Source organism: Cebus imitator, unplaced genomic scaffold (genome assembly GCF_001604975.1).
Source record: "Cebus imitator isolate Cc_AM_T3 unplaced genomic scaffold, Cebus_imitator-1.0 Scaffold243, whole genome shotgun sequence".
Classification (NCBI taxonomy): Eukaryota; Metazoa; Chordata; class Mammalia; order Primates; family Cebidae; genus Cebus; species Cebus imitator.
In genome coordinates this window covers 1-27,225 of record NW_016107558.1, presented here as the reverse complement: position 1 = coordinate 27,225, position 27,225 = coordinate 1, and positions in this window count along the sequence as shown.

Sequence of the window (27,225 nt, the reverse complement as noted above, 5' to 3'; positions counted from 1 at the left end):
CACTCATAGACGGGTGTTGAACAATGAGAACACATGGACACAGTGAGGGGAGCACTACACACTGGGGTCTGTTGGGGGGAAATGGGGGAGGGACGGGGTGGGGAGTTGGGGAGAGATAGCATGGGGAGAAATGCCAGATATAGGTGAAGGGGAGGAAGGCAGCAAATCACACTGCCATGTGTGTACCTATGCAACAATCATGCATGTTCTTCAAATGTACCCCAAAACCTAAAATGCAATTAAAAAAAAACCTCAAAACATATCAGAAGACAAGAAATAACTAAGATCAGAGCTGAACTGAACAAGGTAGAGGCACAAGAAACCCTTCAAAAAATCAAAAAATCCTGGAGCTGGTTTTTCGAAAAGATCAACAAAATAGACAGAGCACTAGCCAGATTAACAAGAAAGAAAAGAGAGAAAAATCAAATAGATGCAATAAAAAACGATAAAGGGGATACCACCACAGATTCCACAGAAATTCAAACCATCATCAGAGATTATTACAAACAACTCTATGCACATAAACTAGTAAACCTGGAAGAAATGGATAAGTTCCTGGACACTTGCCTGCTCCCAAGCATAAACCAGGAAGAAGTCAAAACTCTGAATAGACCAATAACGAGTTCTGAAGTTGAGGCAGCAATTAAGAGCCTACCAAGCAAGAAAAACCCAGGTCCAGATGGGTTCACAGCCAAATTCTACCAGACATACAAAGAGGAGCTGGTAGCATTCCTTCTGAAACTATTCCAAATAATCCAAAAAGAGATAATCCTTCCCAAATCATTTTATGAGACAAACATCATCCTGATACCAAAACCCGCCAGAGACTCGGCAAGAAAAGAAAACTTCAGGCCAATATTCATCATGAAATAGATTCAAAAATCTTCAATAAAATACTGGCAAACTGATTGCAACAGCACATCACAAAGCTTATCCACCATGATCAAGTAGGATTCATCCCGGGGATGCAAGCCTGGTTCAACATATGCAAGTCTATAAACATAAGTCACCACATAAACAGAACCAAAGACAAAAACCACATGATTATCTCAATTGATGCAGAGAAGGCCTTTGACAAAATGCAACAGCCCTTTATGCTAAAAACCCTCAACAAACTAGGTATTGACAGAACATATCTCAAAATAATAAAATATATTTATGACAAACCAACAGCCAATATCATATGGAATGGGCAAAAACTGGAAGCACTCCCTTTGAAATCTGGCACTAGACAAGGATGCCCTCTCTCACCACTCCTATTCAATATAGTACTGGAAGTTCTAGCCAGAGCAATCAGGCAAGAAAAAGAAATAAAGGGCATTCAAATAGGAAAGGAGGAAGTTAAATTGTCTTTATTTGCAGATGACATGATTGTATACGTAAAAGACCCCACCGTCTCAGCCCAACATCTCCTGAAACTGATAAGCAAGTTCAGCAAAGTCTCAGGATACAAAATCAATGTGCAAAAATCACATGCATTCCTATACACCAATAACAGACTTAAAGAGAGCCAAATCAAGAACGAACTGCCATTCACAATTGCCACAAAGAGAATAAAATACCTGGGGATACAACTAACAAGGAATGTAAGGGACCTCTTCAAGGAGAACTACAAACCACTGCTCAACGAAATAAGAGAGGACACAAACAGATGGAGAAGCATTCCGTGTTCATGGTTAGGAAGAATCAATATCGTGAAAAGGGCCATAATGCCCAAAGTAATTTACAGATTCAATGCTATCCCCATCAAGCTACCAATGACCTTCTTCACAGAACTGGAAAAAACCACCTTAAACTTCATATGAAACCAAAAGAGAGCCTGCATAGCCAATTCAATTCTAAGCAAAAAGAACAAAGCGGGAGGCATCACACTACCAGACTTCAAACTATACTACAAGGCTATAGTAATCAAAACAGCATGGTACTGGTACCAAAACAGAGATATAGACCAATGGAACAGAACAGAGACCTCAGAAGCAAGACACCATATCTACAACCATCCAATCTTTGATAAACCTAACAAAAACAAACTATGGGTAAAGGATTCCCTGTTTAATAAACGGCGTTGGGAAAACTGGCTAGCCATGTGCAGAAAACAGAAACTGGACCCCTTCCTGATGCCTTACACTAAAATTAACTCCAGATGGATTAAAGACTTAAACATCAGACCTAACACCATAAAAACCCTAGAAGGAAATCTAGGCAAAACCATTTAGGACATAGGTGTAAGCAAGGACTTCATGACCAAAACGCCAAAAGCATTGACAACAAAATCCAAAATAGACAAATGGGACCTAATCAAACTCCACAGCTTCTGCACGGCAAAAGAAACAGTCATTAGAGTGAATCGGCAACCAACAGAATGGGAAAAAATTTTTGCAGTCTACCCATCTGACAAAGGGCTGATATCCAGAATTTACAAAGAACTAAAACAGATTTACAAGAAGAAAACAAACAAGCCCATTGAAAAGTGGGCGAAGGATATGAACAGACACTTTACAAAAGAAGACATGCATGAGGCCAACAAACATATGAAAAAATGCTCATCATCACTGGTCATTAGAGAAATGCAAATCAAAACTACCTGGAGATAGCATCTCACGCCAGTTAGAATGGTGATCATTAAAAACTCTGGATACAACAGATGCTGGAGAGGATGTGGAGAAATAGGAACACTTTCACACTGTTGGTGGGAGTCTAAATTAGTTCAACCATTGTGGAAGACAGTGTGGCGATTCCTCAAGGACCTAGAAATAGAAATTCCATTTGACCCAGCAATCCTGTTACTGGGTATATATCCAAAGGATTATAAATCGTTCTACTATAAGGACACGTGCACACGAATGTTCGTTGCAGCACTGTTTACAATAGCAAAGACTTGGAACCAACCCAAATGCCCATCGATGATAGACTGGACAGGCAAAATGTGGCACATAGACACCATGGAACATTACGCAGCCATCAAAAACTATGAGTTCGTGTCCTTTGTAGGGACATAGATGAACCTGGAAACCATCATTCTCAGCAAATTGACACAAGAACAGAAAATCAAACACCCCACTTTCTCACTCATAGGCGGGTGTTGAACAATGAGAACACATGGACACAGGGAGGGGAGCAACACACACTGGGGTCTGTCGGGGGGAAATAGGGGAGGGACAGCAGGAGGTGGGGAGTTGGGGAGTGATAGCAAGGGGAGAAATGCCAGATATATGTGATGGGGAGGAAGGCAGCAAATCACACTGCCATGTGTGTACCTATGCAACAATCTTGTTTGTTCTTCACATGTACCCCAAAACCTAAAATGTAATTTAAAAAATCCTATGGAAAAAATAAGCTCTGTCTAATAATATATAGCAAGGGCTGGCAAACCACAGACTGCTGCCTGCATTTGTAAAAAAAGTTTTTTGGACCATAGCCTTGTTCACTCATTTACCTGTTACCTATGGCTGCTTTCACCCCTACAGAAGCAGAGTGGAGTAGTTGCAACCAAAATGGCATGGTCCACGAATCCTAAAATATGTACTATATTCCCTTTACAGCTGAGATTGCCAACATCTGATATAAAGAGTCATTTAAGTGTTCTCTGGGTAACTTAATTCTCCTAAACCTTGTTTCTTTTCCTGTGGAGAATGACTGTTTTTTTCACATGTGAAAAAAAAAAAAAAAATCATTCAAAAGAATTCTTTGTAATTGCATGAAAAACACAGGATGGTAGGTTTTCAACTCTTTCAACAATAAAATAACACAGAATCTTTAAAAAAAAAAGCATGTTTTGAGACCCCTTTTCAAATTAAAATTATCCTTTACTATGTAAGAAGACATACTAAATAAAATAGGAATGTAAGCAAAGGCTTACATTTGAAATGTATAATATTCTGAAACTTAAGTCAAGAGTAAATGTGTTTTTTTAAAAAAACAAGATATAACTATGATTTAACATGTGCATTGAAAAAACTAGCTGTGAGCCAAAAGAAAAGAATTACAAAGTTGAGTTTTCCACACTGTATGGAAATATTACTACAAAAGTGATACAGATTTAATGTATACATTTATCATATAAGAATTCAAATAATTGTGGATATAGATATAGAAATGGTTATTAATACCTTATTTCTAACATTAAACACTTAAAAAGTTATTTCATGGAGGAAAATCAGATGTACCATAATATATTGTTTGGTGTGATAATGGGGCGGGGATACTTGCTTAAGCTGGAGCAGTATTTTTTTCAGCTTCTTTAAAGATACCCTGTCTCTACTAAAAATACAAAATTAGCTGCTTGTGGTGGCCCATGCCTGTAATCTCAGCTACTTGGGAGGCTGAGGCAGGAGAATCACTTGAACCTGGGGAGGCGAAGGTTGTAGTGAACAGAGATTGTGCCATTGCACTCCTGCAACAAGTGCAAAACTCTGGTTCAAAACAAACAAGCAAATGAAAAACAATCTATTCCAAGTGTAGTCAAAAAACAAAAAAACAAAAACAAAAACAAAAAAACAAAAAAAACAAGTAATGCTTAATGAGTAATCAGTGTTTCTGCCTTTTGATTGAAAACATAATATCCATGGAGAGTCTCACAGTATATTATCATTACATATACTATGTAATACTGATAGTTAGTTTTGGCCAATAGAGTGGTCGGTGAAGAAATAATTTTCTCTCTCCAAATTTGTCATAGGTGGAATTTAGGCAGCATTACTAATGATCGTAATATGTGCATTGTATATGCAATTAGTCAGCTGGTAAGTGCAAAGAATATACCCAGTTAAAGAAACTATTGACCTAAGAACTAACAAAGGTGTAATATTCCTCAGTATAGGGAAATTCAGCATTTAATATGAGAGAACAGGCTGCGTTCGAGATGGAGTTGAAAAATTTGGAAAATAATACAACATAACAAACGAGATTAGGGAGAAACAAAAGCATAAAGTTCGGTTGCAAGTTATGTTTGAGAAGTCTGTAAATGATCTAAGCGGAGATAATGAAGATAGCCAGCAGGGCATTATAAAGATCAGAGGAAAGAAAATTTATATATTACTCTGCTTTTTAGAATATAAACACCCTGTGGGTGGTGGGTTGTCTTTTTTCCAATTTAGTACCATTTATCACATAACCCAGGGGGAAGCACTTAATGAGTATTATTTTAATTAGAATTGAATTAGACTCAAGGTGCTCATATTTCAAATCCTAGGATAAAAAAAGCTGGCCATAAAAATGAAATGTGCTTCTGGAGCAATTTGTCATTCATTTACTATATGGGAGGAAATGCATAGGAAATTAGCTATATATACTCATTTTGCATTAATCATAAAGAAATATCAAAATGTCAAACTCAATAGCAAACAAAGCTCCTTGGGAAGGTTTATCAGCTCAGAAAGAGGGCAAAATTGGCATGAGGTGATCCCAGGAGCCTCTCATGGTGTCTCTCTCTCTCTTTCTCTGTCTCTCTCTCTGTCTCTCTCTCTCTCCCAATATACATGTACATATTTAAGGAGGGCATTGGGAATAATATGTTAATTTATTTTCACTGATACACCATTTCTGCTACTAGTGTGCTGCAGACAGGTGCTAACATTCTAATCTGATAGAGGATTAAAAAGAAAAATGAATAACTTGCAATAGAACTTCTGGAATATGTAACAAATGAGGTTGGGGGTGATGGATGGGCTGCAAAGACTCAGATGTCCTTTGGCCTGTGGGCCCTGATTTATGATCCCCTGGAACTTCTTCCATGAAGCTCAACCTTGGGGAAGAACTGGAAGCAAAGCTACAGAGATTTGAAAGTTGAGAAGTGTAGGTATAAGAGGTATTCTATGTACAAGTAAAAAACAAACAGCAATCCACAAAAACTGAGATCTATTATGTCAACAAGGAGCCTGGGATGATGATATGAGGGTGAATAAATTCCTTAAGCCAAAAGAATGGCTGCAGTGGTATTTTGTGGTAAGCTCAAGACCTCTCTACAAAAGCAAAAAAGGAGTTTATTTTGGAGAGTAAAAGCAAAGTTACAGATAAAGATGGTAAGTCAGCCATAAAGCTGGAGCTCCAGGAAGGAAGGAATCCAAACACTTGGTTGTTTCTGACCCTGTCTTTCCCCTCTTCACAAAGCTTCCATACATAGTTCTCCGGTACCTTCAGAATAAAATCCAATTCCTTGGCATGGCAGTTGCCGCCCTGATGGTCTAGTTCAAACGTATCTTCCAGAATCTGTATTCCTATGATCCATTTACCAGACTCTTCACCCAATTTACTTGCCAAGAAGTAGACAAATGCAAATCAAATTGGATTACTTCAAATTTCTTAAACAAGCTCTTAGGAGCTTTTCTCTCTTTTCCCTCTATCACAACTGTCTCTCCTCCTATATTCACCATCAAATAAAACATTGAACAATGTCAAATACAACGTCAAATGTCCTTGAAATCCCCTCCTCCAGCCTAAACTATTTTTTAACATTTGTTACAACCATAGCATTTATACCAATTATAAAACCCCCATTCGAGAAGCAATACATTTTAATTATTCATACCTGTCTTATATCCTTCTCTACTCAAATTATTATACAATTCACATGACAACTGGAGACAAGATCCCCTTTGTTTTTAAATCCCAGACCCATGCCTAAAACAGTGACTTATGTATCAATAGTCATTGAATAGAGGCTTTTTATACCTATTGTTGGGCTACTTTTCAATTAGCCAGATGAAGATTTGAGTAATCTAATGTGTTATTTCTTCTAAAATGGCTTTCAAGCTTTAGTGCCAAAAATAACAAAGGAGTTTGTTAAAGTTCAGAATCCTTGGAACTTCCCTCTAACATTAAGGTTTAGTAGATGAGGTGTGGGGCTCCAGAATATGAAAGTAGGCACTGTGATTTAGAAATGGCCTATTCATCCCCACCAAATCTCATGTTGAAATCTGATCCCCAGAGTGGGGATGGTGGGAAGTGGGACCTAGGGGGAGGTGTTTGGGTCATGGTGGCAAATTTCTCATGAATTTCTTGGTGCTATTTCTTTGGCAGTGAAAGACTTCTCCCTCTCAGAAGACTGGATTAGTTTGTGTGGGAATACATTAGTTCCTGTGAGAGTGAGTTATTATAAAGCTTCAGAATTTCCCTCTTTTCCTGTGTCACTTCCCCTTTGACCTTCTCTGCCATGTTTTGGTGCCACACAAAAGTCCTCACCGGAAACTGAGCTGATGCTGACACCATGCTTCTTGTTCAGCTTGCAGTACTGTGAACTAAACAAACCTCTTTTTAAAACAAACTACCCAGCCTTAGATATTTCTTTAAAGCAAGACAAAATGGAATAAGACAGTAGGCAAGCTCATCAGTTGCTTTTCATGCATATGAGGACCACACTTGGAGAATCAGTGCTGTTCGTGGTCTATGCTAATTGGCCTCCAAAGATTTCCTTGTGCAGTGCAGGGTTTTTCTAGGAATTGTTAGCCAAGGTCAAGGTTACATTTTCCAGCCATTTTGCACCAATACTTACATGAGCCCATATAACCACTTCTCAATTTTGACTACTTCTCTTATTTTGTTGGCAAAATAACAGTGAACTCACTTTGTTTAATTTCTGGGCCAAAGATGTTATGAAATGAGAGAGGATGACTATGATGGAGTCACAAGACAGGAGTAGCATCAGTTCCCACAAACCAAACACTTGTCAGAGGAAAGTGAGTTTTCTACCAATCACAAAAACCTGCCTAGGACTTTCATGAATGAGAAATAAACTTTTAACATCTTAGTCATTATTCATTTTGGAATTTTAAAAATAATAGTAAGTAGTATTACCCTAAATAACATATTCATTTTTCAGAAACCAAAAAAGAATTAGTTAAACGAAGACGGTTAGATTTTCATGGTCTTGCTTGATTAAATAGAACAATACTTAAAATTAAAACCTGTGAAATACTAATAATTATGGGTTTTAGAAGAAACCTACCAATGGGAACATACCTGGTTGAGTTTCAACGCTAGTAATTTTAATGAAGGCATACTGGATTGTATGAAAATCCATCTTAACATTTTATTTACCAGCCTATCCATTTTTAATCTCTATATATTAATAATAATTTATAGAATGGTCTGTCATTATAAATGATCCTTTATGAAATCGTGAGCTGAGAAGAATTAATTGCCTAAAAGTAAACTTTAATTTCTCAAAGTTAAAACCAAAACAAAAGAATGAGGCTAAATTGCGGTAAAAAGCTATTATAGCAAAATCTTACCTATACCTTGGTGCTGCATGAGTTACAACTGAAACTATCTTTACTAAAATCCTGTTTAGTTTCCCAAATCTGTTAGCTGTTCCTATAAGCCAAGCCGTCCTAAAATTGGTAGAGCTGACTATTTGCAAAGTACTTTGCTCATTTGACTATCCTCCCTTTCCTCAAATTTATGAAGCATTTCACGATGCAGTAATAACAAACAAGAGACCATAGGTTTCCCCATACACATATCATGCACTATTGGATCAAATATCATTTATAACATTATTGGATTCTACAGGAGCTATTATTACTCCCTTTTGTCAGAAAAGTGTTGAATTTTCCCAAGCAGAAATAAGTCTTGAGCTCTTCATTTGCATTTCAGAAGCCTCATTTCCCAGCATTTACTCTTTGTATGTAAACAGATGGATTTTAAATATTAAAAACTCATTTGGTATGACTGAAAACTTAACCGCCTACATTCTCCTATTACAGAATCCTTGGGTGTGAAATTGAAAAGTAAATTATACTATGTTTATTCTGAACTGGGTTCATCTAGAGCTTTGTCTTTGTTAAATTGAGGGGGAGGTTTATTTATGGACGAAGATTACGAAAGGAACTGCTGGAAGACGATGCTGATCCCAAACTGTGAAGAGGTAACTAGTTGATTTCCAAAGGTGTGGTTTGGGTATAACTGAGATGGCAATTATTTTCTCCAAATGCTTAATGAATATACCACAGACAAGTAAATTATAATAAGACAGGAAAAATACAAGTGGGATTCACTTTCCTGAGGTTCCCCCAGTTTGCATGTCCATCTACACCCCACCTGCTAATGTTGCACCCTGTTGCATTTCACCAAAATTTCATTTCCCAGTTGTCCAAAAGCTTTAGATTGGAAATTAGCCAATGTTAATGCTCTGTCTCCTTATTAAAAAGCAACACAACTAGAACAACTGAGACAACTGGATTATAATATTTTATCCACAAACCAACTGATAATTTGAAAAACAGGGAGAGTGACTTGACGTGAAGGAAAATAAGGGGCAGGAGTTGAGGCAGGTTTTGAACAAAATATCTGTTGTGTGCATAACAGTAAAGACAGGTATAATGGGCCTCTGAGTCCCCTTCCTCTACTGCTATTTGACTTAGCAGGGCAGATTTGATTGCTCTATTAGCTGTAGACATTTCGTCTGGAGTTACACAGAGTAAAAAATCGGTCCATTATGCTCATTCTCAGAAGTAGTAAATTTTCCAAAAAAAGACAGTACAATTAGAGAGAGAGAGAGAGCCTGCACGCACTAATACACAGAGTCATTCGGAGTTAATAAAACAGAACAGGAAACATAATGTTGTACTATGACATTCACTTAAACTGATTGAAAAATATTTAGAAAAATAGCAGGGAGATGTAGGAAAATATTCTGTGTTGCACACAATAAGAATCAAAGGTGGCATGCGCTGAATTTTTAAGGCTGCGGAATTTAGACTAAAGAATGAACAGCTACATTTCCAGTGAGATACACCATTGTTCCTTTTGGGAGGTAAAAGCATGGACTATGACTTTAGATCAGTTGTTGGCTAGCTCAGTTACTTCACCTCTGAGCTTCATCACCTTAGTCTTAATGCTTGCCTTCTTAGAGGTGTGCTGAGGTATCCAAGATGTAACAGGAATTCAACTGAGACCCAATGCTTCCTTCCCTAGGAAATCACTATTAACCAATAGCATATTCTCAAGTTCAAAAAGAAATTTTAAGCTAGTAGCCCCAAGTTTTTCAGTTTTTAAGTGTTGGTAAAATTCACATACAGGTATTGATTGACTTAAGACCGATGCAACTTACGACCATTCGACTTTACGACCACAATCGCTAGCCACGACTGCTCCGCGTCTGGCAGTGCAAACGTTGCCCAGCTGGGCGTACGACAGTGCGGACCAGCTTCCGGCAGCACTACCATCTCCGCGTGCATATAGCCTACTCAACTTATGACCAAATCGTGTTACGACCGGTCTGTCGGAAGCAATCATGGTCGTAAGTCGAGCACTAGCTGTAAGCGAAAACATGTTTTTCTAAGGTATACTTAATTTCTGCAATTAAGCACTATAAGTTCTTATACTTTAAGTTCCAGGGTACATGCGCTGGCTTGTCTAGCCTTCTGCACATGTACCCCAGAAATTAAAGTATAATAATAAAATAAAATAAAAGTGGAAAAAAAAGAAATGAATGATTTTATTCTCAGGTTATTAGGGGGCTTTATTATTATATATTATATCCCCAAATACAAAGCAAACACAAGGTGATTCTCTTACTTTCCCATACATATTTTCTTAGAATTGGCCATATAAAATGTTTAACTTTTACAAATTAGATAAAATAGCCAAATGTCTAGATATAATATTTATTTATTTATTTATTTTTATTTTTATTTTATTGTACTTTAAGCTCTGGGGTACCTATGCACATCCTGCAGGGCTGTTGCATAGGTACACACATGCCATGGTGGTTTGCTCTTTCCCTGCCCCTGTTGCCTACATGAGGCATTTCTCCCTGTGTTTTCCCTCCCCATCCTCCTTTCCCCTCCTTCCCTTCTCTAGATCCCCACCCCCTACCTACCCCATTGTGTGATGTTCCCCTCCCTGTGCACACATGTTCTCATTGTTCAACACACGCCTATGAGTGAGAACATGCGGTGGGTGATTTTCTGTTCTTGTGTCAGTTTGCTGAGAATGATGGTTTCCAGATTAATCTGTGTCCCTACAAAGGACACAAACTCATCATTTTCTATGGCTGCATAGTATTCCATGGTGTATATGTGCCATGTTTTCTTTGACCAGTCTATCCTTGATGGGCATTTGGGTTGGTTCCTGGTCATTGCTATTGTAAACAGCACTGCAGTGAACATACGTATGCATGTGTCTTTATAATGGAATGATTTATAATCCTTTGGGTATATACTCAGTAATGGGATTGCTGAGTCAGATGGAATTTCTATCTCTATGTCCTTGAGGAATTGCCACACTGTCTTCCACAGTGGTTGAACTAATTTGCACTCCCACCAACAGTCCTCAGAAGCAATGCCACATTTCTACAACCATCTGATCTTTGACAAACTTGATAAAAACAGGCAATGGGGAAAGGATTCCCTGTTCAATAAAGGGTGTTGGGAAAACTGGCTAGCCTTCTGCAGAAGGCTGAAACTGGACCCCTTCCTTACATCTTACACTAAAATTAACTCCAAATGGATTAAAGATTTAAACATAAGACCTAACACCATAAAAACCCTAGAAGAAAACCTAGGCAAACCATTCAGGACAAAGGCATAGGCAAGGACTTCATGACTAAATCACCAAAGGCAATGGCAACAAAAGCCAAAATAGACAAATGGGATCTAATCAAACTTAAGAGTTTCTGCACAGCAAAATAAACAATCATTAGAGTAAACTGGAAACCAACAGAATAGGAAAAATTTTTTGCAATCTACCCATCAGACAAAGGGCTAATATGCAGAATCTATAAAGAACAAAAGCAGATTTACAAGAAAAAAATGAACAATCCCATCAAAAAGTGAGCAAAGGATATGAACAGACACTTTACAAAAGAAGACATTTATGTAGCCAACAAACATATGAAAAAATGCTCATCATCACTGGTCATTAGAGAAACACAAATCAAAACCATGTTGAGACACCATCTCATGCCAGTTAGAATGGTGATGATTGAAAATCTGGAGACAACCGATGCTGGAGAGGATGTGGAGAAATGGATATAATATTTAATTAACTAATTGAGGTAATTAATTCATACACATAAAGTACTTCATTTTAGAAATTTTATTAGAAATACTTTATTTTAGAAACAATTATTTTCCGCATAGAAATTCCAACGAACATTTTAAAAACATTTTTCTCCATACATACCTTCTGCACCGTTGCTTTCATTATGGTTAGAGCCATTTCTAGAGTGATCTAATGGTTTCCAGAGCTGCAGATCTGTTTCAGTTGTTTGAGATGGAGCATGCTCACTATTGATATGTGATTGTGTAACTGGAAATTGTATGCCCATATATTTGGATTGCAGACTTTTAAAATGTATTCTGTAGCATTTATTTGTGGTTAGAACCACTTACCATTTTGCTTTCTAAAGCAATCACTGAGAAGATCATTTACAAAGACGTCCAAAACCAAGATGTTCTTAGTTTTTACTGAGCATTAAATGGCTACTTTTAGGTATCTACCACTATAAATGATTGGGAGGTTTTTTTTTTCTAAGGGTCTTGCTCTGTTATCCAGGTTGGAGTTCAGTGGTATGATCTTGGCTCAATGTAGCCTCCACCTCTCCAGGCTCAGGTGATTCTCCCACCTTAGAATCCCAAGTAGCTGAGGCAACAAATAACAGCTAGCGCTCGACTTACGACCACAATTGGTTCGGCAGACGGTTGTAACACGATTTGGTCGTAAGTTGAGTAGGCTATATGCATGTGGAGATGGTAGTGCTGCCGGAAGCTGGTCCGCACTGTCATACACCCAGCTGGGCAACGTTTGCACTGCCAGACGTGGAGCAGTCATGGCTAGCGATTGTGGTCGTAAAGTCGAATGGTCGCAAGTTGCACAGGACGTAAGTCGATCAATACCTGTACATGCCACCACACTCAGCTAAGTTTTGTATTTTTAGCTGAGACAGGGTTTCAACATGTTGGCCAAGCTGGTCTTGAACTCCTGGCCTCAAGTGATCCACCTGCTTCAGCCTCTGAAAGTGCTGGGATTACAGGCATGAGCCACCATGCCTTGCCTGGGAGATCTTTTTTAATGTGTGTTTCACCACATGATACTTTGTTTTCAAAAATAAAATAATTTTAAGAGTGTGCTATAGTTTAAGACCCATGGTAAAAATTGAAATACACATCAACTTCCTTTTTCAGGTGGAAGTGGACAAATATCTTACATTTGGATCTCTCATGTGCCAGGAAGCTTTAAAACCTTCCTTCTCTCATAAGCATTCTTATTATGCTATGTTGTTTTGTTAGTCTATTAATATCAACCAATTAATATCAATCATTTTGCTAGTCTATTAATATCTTTAGTTCCTTAGTCGGTCTGTTACTCACTTAAGTAGTCAGTGAATATTTTTTGAGGGCCTACTATCTGTGAAATGAAAAATCCTCAAGTAGTTTATAATCTGCAGGAAAATAGAGAATTGGATAATCATAATTTTAAAAGATAAATGCCATAACCAGCCTTGGGCTTGGGGTGTCTGGGAGTAAAGCACAGCTCACATGTGAATGTATGTGTACATGCACACACACACAGACACATACACTTCTACACATGCACACACTAGTCTAGTGGTACGCATGGTGGTGGTTCACAAAAAGCTTCTGGGAGGAGGCACTGCTACAGCAAATCCGGGAAGGATTTATAAGAATCTGTGCACTGCAGAAAAGCAGATGTGGAAGGCAGAGAGGGAAATCACAGACTACTTAGGAAATGCAAGCAATGCTTTCTGTTTGAGTGTGCACACTGAGTGGTGATGAGAGATTACACTGGAAATGTTGGTGTGAGACACACTGTGGAAAGCCCTGCTTACAAATCCAAGGAGTTCTGATTTTATTCTAAATGGAAGACAAGCCATCACAATATGTGATATGACAAGGGGTGACATGATCAGATTCTTGTTGAACAAAGATCCCTCCAGCAACATTGCAAAGCCAGGATAGGAAGAAATGAAACTGGAGATAGGCAGAACATCTAATGGGTAGGGAATAATAGGACTTAAGTAATTACAATCTAGTCCATTTTGCTGTTCTTTGCAGACATGTCAAAGCAGATGCCTTTTAGCCTTCATTTTCTATCTATTTTCTGTACATATCAGCATAAGGTCTAGAAGTATATGGTTTCATTCATATCTGTTAATGTTCTTTCTCAGAACAGAGAATCGTACAGTTTTTCTGCACAATTTTCTTAGAACACCAATATTTTCACATGTGCACCCACATATGCATTCTTCACATTCATTTTCTTAATCTCTAAACCTCTGGTTATAAAAATAATTTTATACTTGTAAGCAATAACCTTGTAGCGTATCAAAATCAATACATTTCTTTGCTATAACTTACATTGTAAAATGACTTCATTAATTTTTATACAAGTTGCTGTGAAGTCTGTTTTTCAAATTAGAAGGTGAAGTTTGGCACAAGGAATCAAGAGACATTTTTAGGCCAACTCTTGCTTTACTCCCCAAAGTGGAAGCCTATTTACACAATAGGAGGACAAATTAGCTTTCATATTCAAGTACTGTCTGTTATTAGAATCATAAATCATAAAACATTCTGCAGAACAGCAATACTATAAATATTCTTTCCAAACAATCATTAAAAGTTATTAATGCACTCTTCTCGTCTAAGCCAAGAACTTAGAATGAATTAGAAATTTGAAGACTGTCTTGTGCTAATCTCACTGGTTTATTCACCATTCCCTGAGTGCAGATGTAGTCCTCCATGGCCTACATTTTGTTCATGTCTCACTCCCCACCACTCTGGATATTTTCTTAGCAATTCTGAGAAGTATGCCATAATGATTTCTTCTTTAAATGTCCTATTTTTTTCTAAACTCCCAGAGCAACTACTGTAGGTAAATATTTCTTTGGCAATAAGTCGTAAACTGTTTTGGACACTCTTTTTACTTTAGTCTTGAATTGCTGCAATCCAGAATTAATAGCAACAATCATCCCTTCTGTAGGTTTTACAACTTACAACTGTTTCACGTAAACTATGGTCCTAAAAATATCTTGTGAAATAAAAAAGGAGAAGGTATTCTTTTTCCTCTATGGATAAGAAAATTAGTACTTATTTATTAATTCCTTCAATATATGGCAAGGGATATAAAGAATAAGAAGACACATTTTCTCAAGGAGTTTAAAGTCTGGTAGGAAATTGCTGGATCAAATGGTATTTCTGGTTCTAGATCCTTGAGGAATTGCCACACTGTGTCTGCTATGGTTGAACTAATTTACACTCCCACCAATAGCATAAAAATCTTCGTATTTCTCCACAGCCTCACCAGCTTGTATTTTTCCTGACTTTTCAATAATCACCATTTTGACTGGAGTGAGATGGCATCTCATTGTGGTTTTGATTTGCATTTCTCTAATGTCCAGTGATGATGAGCTTTTTTTTCACATGTTTGTTGGCCATATATGTCTTTTTTGAGAACTGTCTGTTCATATCCTTTACCCACTTTTTGATGGGGTTGTTTTTTTCCTGTTAATCTGTTTAAGTTCCTTGTGGATTCTGGATATTAGACCTTTTACTCAAAGGATATAAATCATTCTACTATAAAGGCATATGCACATGTATGTTTGTTGGAGCACTATTTATGATAGTAAAAACTTGGAACCAAAAAATGCCCATCAATGATAGATTGGATAAAGAAACTATTGCACATATACACTGTGGAATACTATGCAGCCATAAAAAAATGGGATTACCTCCTTTGCAGGGACATGGATGAAGCTGGAAACCATCGTTCTCAGCAACACTACATGTTCTTATACCATATGTTCTCACTCATAAGTGGAGGTTTAACAATGAGAACACATGGACACAGGGAGGGGAACATCAAACACTTGGCCCTGTCAGGGGGTGGGGGCAGGGGAGGGAGAGTGTTAGGACAAATACCTAATGCATGCAGGGCTTAAAACCTAGATGACAGGTTGATAGGTGCAGCAAACCATCATGGCACATGTATATCTATTTAACAAACCTGCATGTTCTGCACATGTATCCTGAAACTTAAAGTAAAATTAAAAAAAAATCTAATAGAAGAGACAATGAAGAGTTTAAGTTCTCAAAGAATATAAAACAGATAATAAATTTATTTTTTAAAACCCCAAGATTTAATACATCCCCTCTCTACCAGACTTCATCAGAACTTTTTTTTTTTTTTCCTAGTTCATGAATTATTTCTGTATTGGTCAATTCAGCAAATGCTCTTAAGTACTTATCTTGCTGACTTCTAATCAGTACTAGAAACAGTGCGTTTTATGCCATCATATTCTCTTACATGTAGGGTGCATAATGAGTGGTGATGAGAGATTAGGTTGGAAATGTTGGTGGGAGACACACTGTGGAAAGCCCTGCTTACAAATCCAAGGAGTTCTGATTTTTAATTCAGTACTGCTGAGGCATCTAGTAGCATCTTTCTTCTTATCCAACCATTATATGTTGGTGTTCCTCAGTGTTCACTTTACAGCCCTCTCTACGTGGGACAATGTAGTTCACTTTTAAGACATAATTCACATCTCAATGAGAAAAATTCCCAAACCTCTATTCACAGCCAAAATATATCATCTCGCTCCTACCACATATATCCAACTGCAGGCTGTACCTGGGTGTTCTCAATCTTAATTAGTTCAAAATTGAATTCATTCTTCCTCCTCCCAAATCAGTTTCACTCCCATGTTCTTTATTTATAATATTACTATTTACAATAGTAGGCTTCACAACCACCTACTATTTAAAACCTGAAACTTGGAAGTCTTCTTAATAAGAACCATATCTATTTAATCACAACGCTTAATTTCTTGATATTTCCTAACTCTATCCCCTTCTCTTCAAATGCCGTCTCTCTTCTCTTGTCCTTGACGTCCTTAGTGTTTCGCATCACCCATTCTAGTCAATGTAACATGACTTTATCAGCTCTCTGAAATCTGAACCCTGCCAGAAATCTAGCTATATCTCTGTTTTTTTTTGTTTTGTTTTAAAATAAACCTCTATGCTCTGGTCAAATAAATTTGTTTCTAAACATTCTTTCTCTCAATGCAATTTTGCTCAGACCTCACCACTTCCTTGGAAATACTTTTCCACCTCTTTACTCGGCTAGATCCCAAACCAGATTCTGCTTCCTTTAGGTCTTTTCTAATCCCCTAAACAAGCTGAAATGACATGGTTGTGCTTCCATAGAGCCTTCACATTTTATTGCATTCTCCATTTTATTTTTTGCAATTACTTATTTGTCCCTGTTCTTCATTGGTGTTGTCTATATTTTATATCAATGTTGCCTTGTTTTCTCCTATGTCATAGTGCCTTACGCAAATTAGATCTTCAAAAATATTCTTTAAATTAATACATGAGTAGTTGAGTGAATGTATTTTGAACCAAAAGATTTTGAATCCTATACAGTTTACATTGTGTCCTCTGCCCAATATCTGATTTGCTCTTTTTTTTTTTTTTTTTTTTGAAACAGTCTCACTCTGTCTCCTAGGCTGGAGTGCAGTGGCATCATCTTGGCTCACTGCAACCTCCACCTCCCTGGTGCAAATGATTCACTTGCCTCAGCCTCCTGAGTAGCTGGGATTACAGGCACATGCCACTCCTGGCTAATTTTTTTTATTTTTAGTAGAGTCAGGGTTCACCACGTTGGTTAGGCTGGTTTCGAACTCCTGACCTCATCATCCATCAGCCTCGGACTCCCAAAGTGCTGGGATTACAGGTGTGAGGCATCGTGCCCAGCCATATCTGGTATTTTTAGAACTTACACTGTTCTCTACAGAAGTTAGCAGTGGTTAAAACATGAGCTTTGGAAAGAGTTGATTTCAGATTTATGCTTCCAAATTTGCTAGCTCTGTAACTTAAGTTATTAAAATTTAAAATGGAATAATATTATCTAACTCAGAGTCCTGAAAATTAAATAAGATAAATACTTTAATTTTTGAATCATCCGTTTCTAGTATAAAGCCTGGTGCACAAAAAGTGCTCAATCAATGTTTATTAAAAAATAAATGCCTCTGTTACCAAAGAGAAATAAACAGTATTAGAGAATCTGCATGTTTATTATTAGAGGTGGAAATACTGTAAGATACATGGGGGTTCTTTAATTTTAGTTCCACTTTAACTTGGATACCTCTTGTACCCTGAAACCTAGTGAGTATTTTCTCACGTTTTCTTTGGAGGAAGTGTGAATGTGTTTGTGTGCGTATATGTGTGCGTTGGGGGCAGGGAGGCTTTGTTACGTAGGCCTTATAGGAGAATTAATTTTACAGATTACAGGCCTAGTGATATGTTTTACGCAGCGTGGAAGATGTTAAAAAATAATAACTTCTCCATGACATTGACGTATGCCCCATGCTTTCTCAACTGCAAGTAAAGGTCTAATTATAGGGATGCAAGATTTCTTAGAGAAAGGGATCAACATAATCTCTCAAACAGATATTTGAAGGATGTAGACTTTTTAAATGCATGTTCAGAATAAAAGCGAAAGAGGCTATTCAATCATAAACATAACCGTAATTATAGAGTCAGGAAGCAAAACAAAGGAAATCGAGTGGAGACCTTTGAGTGTTTATGTGTGTGTGTATGGGTGTGTATGTGCATGTGTGTGATTTTCTAATGAGTACTAGATGGCTCAGAGTGTTCTGCAAGATTTAGTGATGACTTTTTATTTCCACTATCTGTAACAACACAAACTAGTAGTAAATCTTTACATAATGCTTTCTATGAAACAGGCAATGTTTTTAGTGCAGTGCACATATTAACTCCTAATCTTTATAAAAGGGTCATGGAGTAATCACAGTCAGCTGTAATATCTTCAAGTTCTCCATCAGTGGATTTGACATTGTTGGTTGAATCCATTAGTGTGGAACCCATGGATACCAAGGGTAGACTTTGAGGGATTTGAGCATTCACAGATATGGTATCTGCGGGGATCCTGGAACCAATTCTCAGCAGATACCGAGGGATAGCTATACTATTATTGTTAACTCCATTTTACAGATGGAGAAACTAAGACTCAGAAAGTTTAACCTGCCAAAGGCCACATAGTTATTAAATGAGCGTAGCTACAATTTGAAAGCCAGTATTCAGGCTTCAGGGTTTATGTCCTTAACCAATGTGTTGTGTGCTTCTCCACGGTCCAGCCCTGATGCTTATCTTGTGTTTCATCACAAGGCCCATCAAGGGCCACACACAGGCTCTTTTGTTCACTTCTGGGTCAAATTTTCTAAATCAAGAACTCATGCTCTAGTTACTTGCTGAGAGCCAGTTCTAAGGAAAATGTTACCAAACCATCAGACTCCCTCAACCTATGGGTTGAGCTTAGCAGTGTTATGTGAGTACAGACATCCAAGAACAAAATGCTGATATAATCACAGGGAGGGAAGTCACAAAAAAGCCAAGAAAAAAAAAGACAAGTTTTCCCATATCCAGATCTATCCTATCCCTGGTCTGAGGATCAAAGACTTTTTCCTCCTCCAGAGGTCAAGCAGCCATTCCTTTATTTCCCTAGGTTGCAGGAGAAGTGGGATTCCAAAATCTACGTCTACCTGTTGGAAACAATTTTCCTAGGCCACCTGTCAAGTCAATCAGAGAGTAGGCAGGAAGGGTGAGGCTCAGAAGACAGAGAAGTAATGCATAGAGAAAAGTGTGATACTCTGCTGAGGATGAGAAACTACTAGAGAGTGTATAATAAAAAGAACAGTTAGGACTTGGGTGATATGTGGTTGGATCCAGGAAGGAGATAAAAATCTGAAAAGAGAGTCATATTGGGACAGAGGGAAAGAATAGAATTAGGGGACTGGGTAAATATGGAAAAGAAGAGCTAATGGATTGACAAAGGCCTTCTATGGACTCCTGGGGGCTATCTACATGACAGGGAGGAGCAGGGGCAGGCTGCCATAATGAACACAAAGATTGGGCTTCAGAGGAAATGCAGGTCAGGTAACTTTTGGAGTTGTGGAAAGGAGAGTTTATAGGTGAAGGTACCAAACATTCGGGTTCACAGGAAGGTGTCAAGATGACTCTGACAAGGCAGAATGAGTGAATATACATGCATACTCTGGATGAGAAGGCCAATGTGAGAATGAAAAAATGATTTTGCATGATTGTGTTACATTTGTTTATGGCATGTATTTTTATTTTATGTTCCTGGCTTTATGATGAGAATCCAATGTCCATTTCTGTTATCTTGTTATGTTTTGTGCCTTCATTAATCTTATCAAGTCCTTCTTTAGAAACAGTGTTGTATACAAATTTTAAAAAACACCCTACAGTTAAATAATGTATATTTTTTCTGTTTCTCCCCAGTGATAAATCATCAAAGCCTTAAAATCAAAAGGTTAGTTGGTGCTGAATTATTCTGGGGGCCTGCAAAGCAGGGGAAACATGAGGAAATTATATCCTCTTCCATGAGAATTACTAAGAATAGAGAAGATGGTATGGTATGCTTACAGAATTAAAAACCAGAGGCACACTTGACATCAGCAACAGAAAAGAAAAGAATATAAATTTTTCTGTCTGGCTTGTATTCTGAGGAATTTCCTCGGTTGTATTGAGTTATGTTCAATCTGATATTTACTTTTTAATTGGGATTTTAATTTTCAATTTGTTAATTTTTTATAAATAAGTTGTTTTGCTTCTTTTTGAAATATATTTAGTCAATCTTGGTAATTTCCTACTACTTTATAGGGCTTTCAATTCCCAATTATATTTCTTCAACCATTACTTCATGTGCTGAGTCTGATCATTCTAATGCTTATAGTCTCTGTGGGCTTGATTTGTACTTTGCTGTTTTCATTGATTTTCCTCATGTTGGCTTGTTTTCTGAGCATGTTGAGTAATTTCATATTGTGAGACTAAGACTCCTAGAAATATATCTGTCAGATTTCTTTGAGGCATCTGATTAAATAGCATTCATTTAATATATAAATATCTTAAATCATTCTGCTAGGTTTTTGGGTGTCCTATCATCTTGGGGCCATTTTAATCTTAAATTTTTGACAGGAATTTTCCAGGCCATATATGTCTATGAATTTGAGTTATAAATGATCAGAGGAGACTGTCCATTTTCTCCTCTCCTCCCACAGCTGAAGTAAAGATATTAAAATATACTTTTATGTGACTAGTAGCCTCCCTCCCTCCTCCCTCCCTCCCTCCTCCCTCTCTCATTTAATCTGTTAATTTGTTGCCAGTTGAAAGTCCTGAAGTTGTACAAAACTTTTTCAAACTTTGAACCTTGCTATTTCTAGCTTTAAAAATTGCTTCTGACCTTTATAGGGCTATTTACAAACCAGGTTCTAAGTCAATTATATCCAATTAAGGGTACTATTTCCATGTTTGGAAGCATTTGAAATCATATGAAGCCATTTTTGGTTAATAGCTAAGGAGTGTTTTTTTGTTGGTTTTTTTTTTTTTCCGAGGAACTTTGTTTGCTCTCTAGTCTTTCAGAGTCTAGCCTAGACCACCAAAATTGGTAAATGCCCTCAAGACAAGCTCTGCCTCCAGAATGAGTCTTACTATGTGGAAGGCTTACTTTATTATCTGCCGTGATACATAGATAAAGACTTGTACATCGTTTTTGCAGTATTTTAGCTATTCTATACCAACAGAAATTTTTCTGAAACGTCAGTTGGTCATATTACCAGAAATGCAGGACAAAATTACTTGTTAGGTTGAAGAAATTTTGATTATATACCAAGGGTACATTATGTAAAATTACCTAGTGCAAAGTAAGCACTTGAAATGTGTTAGTTTCCTGTAAATGGGAAATATCAGCAAAAATTCTTGATAACAGTGGACAAACATAGAATTCTGTCTTCACTGCGTAGTATATAATTTGATGATATTAAAATATTCTGAACTGAAGAAAAGTTATCTTTCCTAATCAATGTCTCTGGGAAGATGCCAGTTGTTAGTTTTCACAAAATCAGATTGTCACCACTCAAGTCAGCTGATTAGCTAAAGTTGGATGTAAATCAACTCAGCAGCAGCCTCCTTGATGAATGTTAATGTGGGTCTGTGAACCATTCTCTCTGCTTCCAGGAGGTAACTTTACTCACAGTGTTTCAAAACCTCACTCCTCATGTCATTTTCTTTTGCTAAGAAAACAGGCTTATGGAGATTTGAATTTCTTTGTCACTAATCTAATAACCACATCCATAGGGATAAACACACGGTCTCATGAAATACATATACTGGCTAAGTGAGAACATAAGAAGACTGATTTACAATGAAATTTAACACATCTAGCTAAAAATTTGATTCTTGAGGGATTTTGTGAAGCCATGGACTGTCAGAGGAAAACTAACCATCAAATTGTGCAATAAATCAGCTCTTATTCAGAATAAATGAATAAATCACATGGAAGTATTTCTCATATAAACAACACCCAAGTGGCCACTGCTATTGCAAAAGTGCTAAATGGACGAATTTAAGACAATTCCTGGAGACATTCCTCTTCTTTGGAAATGTGTTTTTCTTTAGTAATTAACAACGAGCACAGTAAATAAACATATCAGCATTTAATCATGTCATAAGCTGATCTCTTGAAGACAAGAAGCCTAAGCTGAAGGCCATGTGCTCTCACATATTTCATTTAAAAAATGCAGGCCTAAATCAGCCTGGCAAATTTGAAATACAGCGTGGTAAAAAGACTCAATTATCGAAAGAGCTGATAATTTTGCAACAACATGGAAATACTTTCATCGATGAACAGGCACTGGCAATAAAATCATCTTCAGCTTTTGTGAGAAATTGTTTCATTTTCTTTATGAAGGATAAAAATAAGCCATTCTATGACGTCAGATAACATTTTTTACCACATATGATATTGAATAAGGGCAGGAAACTTTTTACACGAGTACTGACTGTCTCAGTTTCAATATGAGTCTCTTCTGGAAAGATGTGTTCCAAGGGATAGTACATGTGAGGGTACCTTGGAAGTATAAAGCTCCATAAATCACAAGGCCTGGTGATTATCATCATTATCACTAGTCCACTTTCTCATTTCCCCAGACTGAAAGAAAACAGGTATCATATGAGATAGGCTTGGCTCACGTATCCGTAGCTGTGATGATGGTGATTATTTTGGGGAATCGTGGGGAGTGATTTGTATATATTGATCTTGACTGTGACGTTTTCTGCCTGTCATATATTGCTGGCCATCTGGGTGAAATCATGAATGGGAAAAAAGCTGCTGAGTGCCTATGCTTCTCATGGGGTCTTGTTAATTGAAACTAGCAGGGTAAGCAGCAGTGCTTACCTCTGCTTGAGTCACATGGAAAGCAACAGGTGCCATCTAATGCAGGATCCTTTAGGGCCTGTATAAACAGCCACTGGGAGAAACTGCACATGAGAACCAAGTTAACAGGCTCAAACACAGTGCTTTGAAATGGCATACAGCAAAAAATGAGAGGAATACATTAGATATTACAAAACTGAACAATTAAAAGGAAAGGGACCTCTGGGGTTTTCTTAGTTTAGAGAAAACATTCATATATTATAAGTTATATTATATATATATACAAATATTATATAACTTAATATATTATATGTTCATATAAGTTCATATATTATAAGTTATAGACACCAATTTTCTGGAAATGTAAGTAAATTTGTATAAAACAGGTTGGTACTTTGGACACAGAAGAATAAAAATTCAAAGGGAACAGATAAATAAGTCATTTCATCTAATTTGGATTTTGAGTCTTTGTCACTAGGTGTTCTGACTTATTATTCTTTGAAATCTTTTGAAAAAACTTTCTCACGGTGAAAGTCACCCATCCAACATTATTTGTACTGTGTCAGTAGTACTATATTTGCTTGGTCAGATATATTAAAATATTCATTAAGCAATTCTTTAAGGTCACCCAGGAGAATGCATTGATCTAGATTGCCCAGCTGTAAGAATAGGCTTTAGTGGAGACCAGGGAAGGAAGGCTTCCTATGGCAGGGGCTCTCTGATTCTGTCCTTTCCAGCCAGTGACTAGAGATGGACAGTTCGGCGGGGCCAACTCCAGTGTCTGACGGACTGTGACACAGAGCGTTCTCTGGTTTGCTAAAGGTACGCTCTCAAATCCTAACCCTCACTCACTTAAGTATCTCCGTAGCAGAGAACTTCTGACCTGCACAACCCATGTTGACAACCAACTACTGTCAGTCTCTACATAGAAACATTTTGTGATGGTTGTTGTGTTGATGGTCACCCTGAATTTGTCCTCAAAATCTATTGAGACAATAGTTTCCTAATTAGGCTTTTTTTCTTAAGAGTTAGTAGTTATAGTATAACTATTTTACTAAGCTCAAATGTATCAGGTACTCTACACAGTGCTTTGTAGATACACTATCTTATTTCAACCCCTCAACAGTTCTGCAAAGCAGGATAATTAATCACCCTTTACAGATAAGAAGGCTACAATTTAGAAGGCAGGTAACTGATTTGCAATCACGGATCTTAACAAATGGCAAAAGACAGGATTCCACATGGGTTTTCCTGACTGCAAGATCTTTCCATTGTACTATTCATAACCGTCCACATTTAAACAGCCCTTAGACACAAGCTCATTGCATCATTTATGAAATGTATGGCTGGGTACATTACAGAAGCCTTTTGAGTCATTTTTCATCATTTATATTAAAGGATTTTTTAATGAGCAAGGATATCATAGCACATATAAAATGAGCAGAGGACTGTACAGTAACCAGAAGGCACTTAATACGCAGATTGTCCCTGTGTAGATGAATACCTAATACTGGCTCCCAGGTTGCTGGGCCCATCTTGCTCTGAGCATTTCATTCTGTGATTAGAATGCCTCACAGCCATTAGAATGGGCAGTGTCCAGGTAATCCAACTGATACCACCTTTAACCTAGTTCAAAATTTAGTGATCTACCATTTTTAGAAATAATTAGAGGCAGCTTTAAATAAAAGAAGTACTTAGAAAAGCAGAAATGGAAAATAAAGGACAAAAGCCTTGAGAAAGGGAAATAATGTGTTAATAATGAGGGATGATACAGGTATTGTGAGGATTTCAAACTGACCCAGAGCTTCCTGGCATGTCACTCCTTTAACATAGAGGATATGGATAATCTGACAAACTGAGTAAATGGAATCATTTGTTCTAACTATCTTAAACATTTTGAAGAGGGACATGTTTACTTCCTCTTCTGCTGTGATTGTAAGTTTCCTGATGTCTCCCCAGCCATTTAGACCTGTGAGTCAATTAAACCTCTTTCTTTTAAAAATGAAAAAAAAAAAAGAAACTAGAATTAAGAACATTTGATCTAATGAAAAGCTTTTGCTTTGAAAAGATTGCAGTGGATATGGATTATTTAGATCCACTGTATATACAGGGTGAATTCAATGAATCATAGCTCTACATTTCCCTTTGAGGTAGTAATCAATCAATCAAAAGTGTATTGTATTCAGGGAACTCTTTACCTAAAAGCAGTATATGAAGACTCTAACAGTTTTAGGATGATAGAAAATGTCATGGAGATCAACATAAATGTTAGAAAATAAAACATTATAAAGGGTAAGCCAGGAACTAATACACAAATCCTTAAGAAAGTAACACTCAGCAGGTAACATGAGAATCCTCTGTGAACATCACTCTTCAGCCTTAGCAGTAACAACATAAAAAAAAAAGAGTTTATTCAGCTTATCAGGAGGTGGGGAAAGAAATAGCAATAAACTAATGCCAAAGAAAATGTTCTATTAAAAAGTTTCCACGAAAAACTAGAAAGATAAATAACGCAACTTAGAATACCATAGCTGTTGCATATTACTCATGAGCAAGCAGTTAAATCAACCTGTAAACTTGGAGATAAAGGTGAGTAGAAGTATAACATTGGACAGGAGTAGAGAAATTTCTATAATAATGTCACATTTTAGTTTTCATGTTCATTTAACTGGTTTACTTATTTTTGACTTCTGAAATATGAATGGAGGGTTCAAGAGTTGCTAAACCAACAAGACAAGAATTACTCTTGAAAAACAATGCCTGTAGATTACCTAAATGATGTGTAATTGGAATCACACAGCAGTATATTGCAATTTCAGAAAACTAACAAGTGTATATCTAAAAAGTATTAAATCTAGGTATCAAATATTTATTATACTCTAGATATAAGGTCATAAGAGCTTTCATTAGCTCTCTAATGAAAGCTCTATACTCTCTCTCTTTCAAAAGGGTGAAAAATTAACAAATAAACTGACCACTTTTTTTCTAGTCTTCTAAAACGAGAACACTCAAATATCTAATCAAACATTTTAGCCTTGAATAGAATTACTAATAAAAGAAACTGTACTTCCTAACTCGTGTGTGTGTGAATGTGTGCACAAGTGCGTGTGTGTGTGTGTGTGTGTGTGTGTGTGTGTAATTTTAGAATTTAAAACAAGGAGCCTAGTTGTACTGTATACTAAAAAGTAATTGAAGAATACCAAGCAAAATAGACAAGGATTGTTTAATAGTGTTTACAGATCAGGAAAGCCTTATGCTTTCTTATATTTAAGTGGTTATGTAATTGATAACATATACTTTATACTTGCTAATGGACCACATAAGTTGTTATGAACCATATTAAAAAAAATAGGTCATCCTACAAAAGGATTCCCCGTTCTTTATCCAAGATATACCTTGGCTTAATTTAATAAGGTAACGTGCTCCTGGCACCACAAAATTCATTTCCAATGATTACACTTTATGTCAATATTTTACAAATCTAGGTGCATATTAGAAAAGAAAACCCCTTCCCTGATGATCAATAAAATAGAATTCAGGGCTGAAAATGGAGACCACAAATGTCAGTAAGTTTTGTGAAAGTTCCAGCCAACAACACTGCACTGCCTTAAAATACCTTTTTATAACTGAAACCAATTACATAATTAATCAACATCATACATATAGCAAATCCCAAGACTGTAAGTCAACAAAAATCTGAAGTGCTGAGTCATTGCTTTCAGAAGCAATTTCTACACCAAATCCTCTGTAAGGTAAGCTGGCAAGACACGGTAACACTTAAAAAACTGGAATTGAGAAACACGCAGTTGGAAATCCATTTTAGAAAACTATCAAATTTAAATAACAAGTCAAAATTTGAAAACAGGGTCAATGCTACAGGCAAAATGTTACAAAGTAGAATAAGCTGAAGCTTTTATATAGGTTAGCAGTAGCAGAAGGCAGCAAACATTTGAAATCAGATAGGTCTGCTTTCAGATAATATCTCTATCTCTTGCTAGTCAAATGACCAAAGAC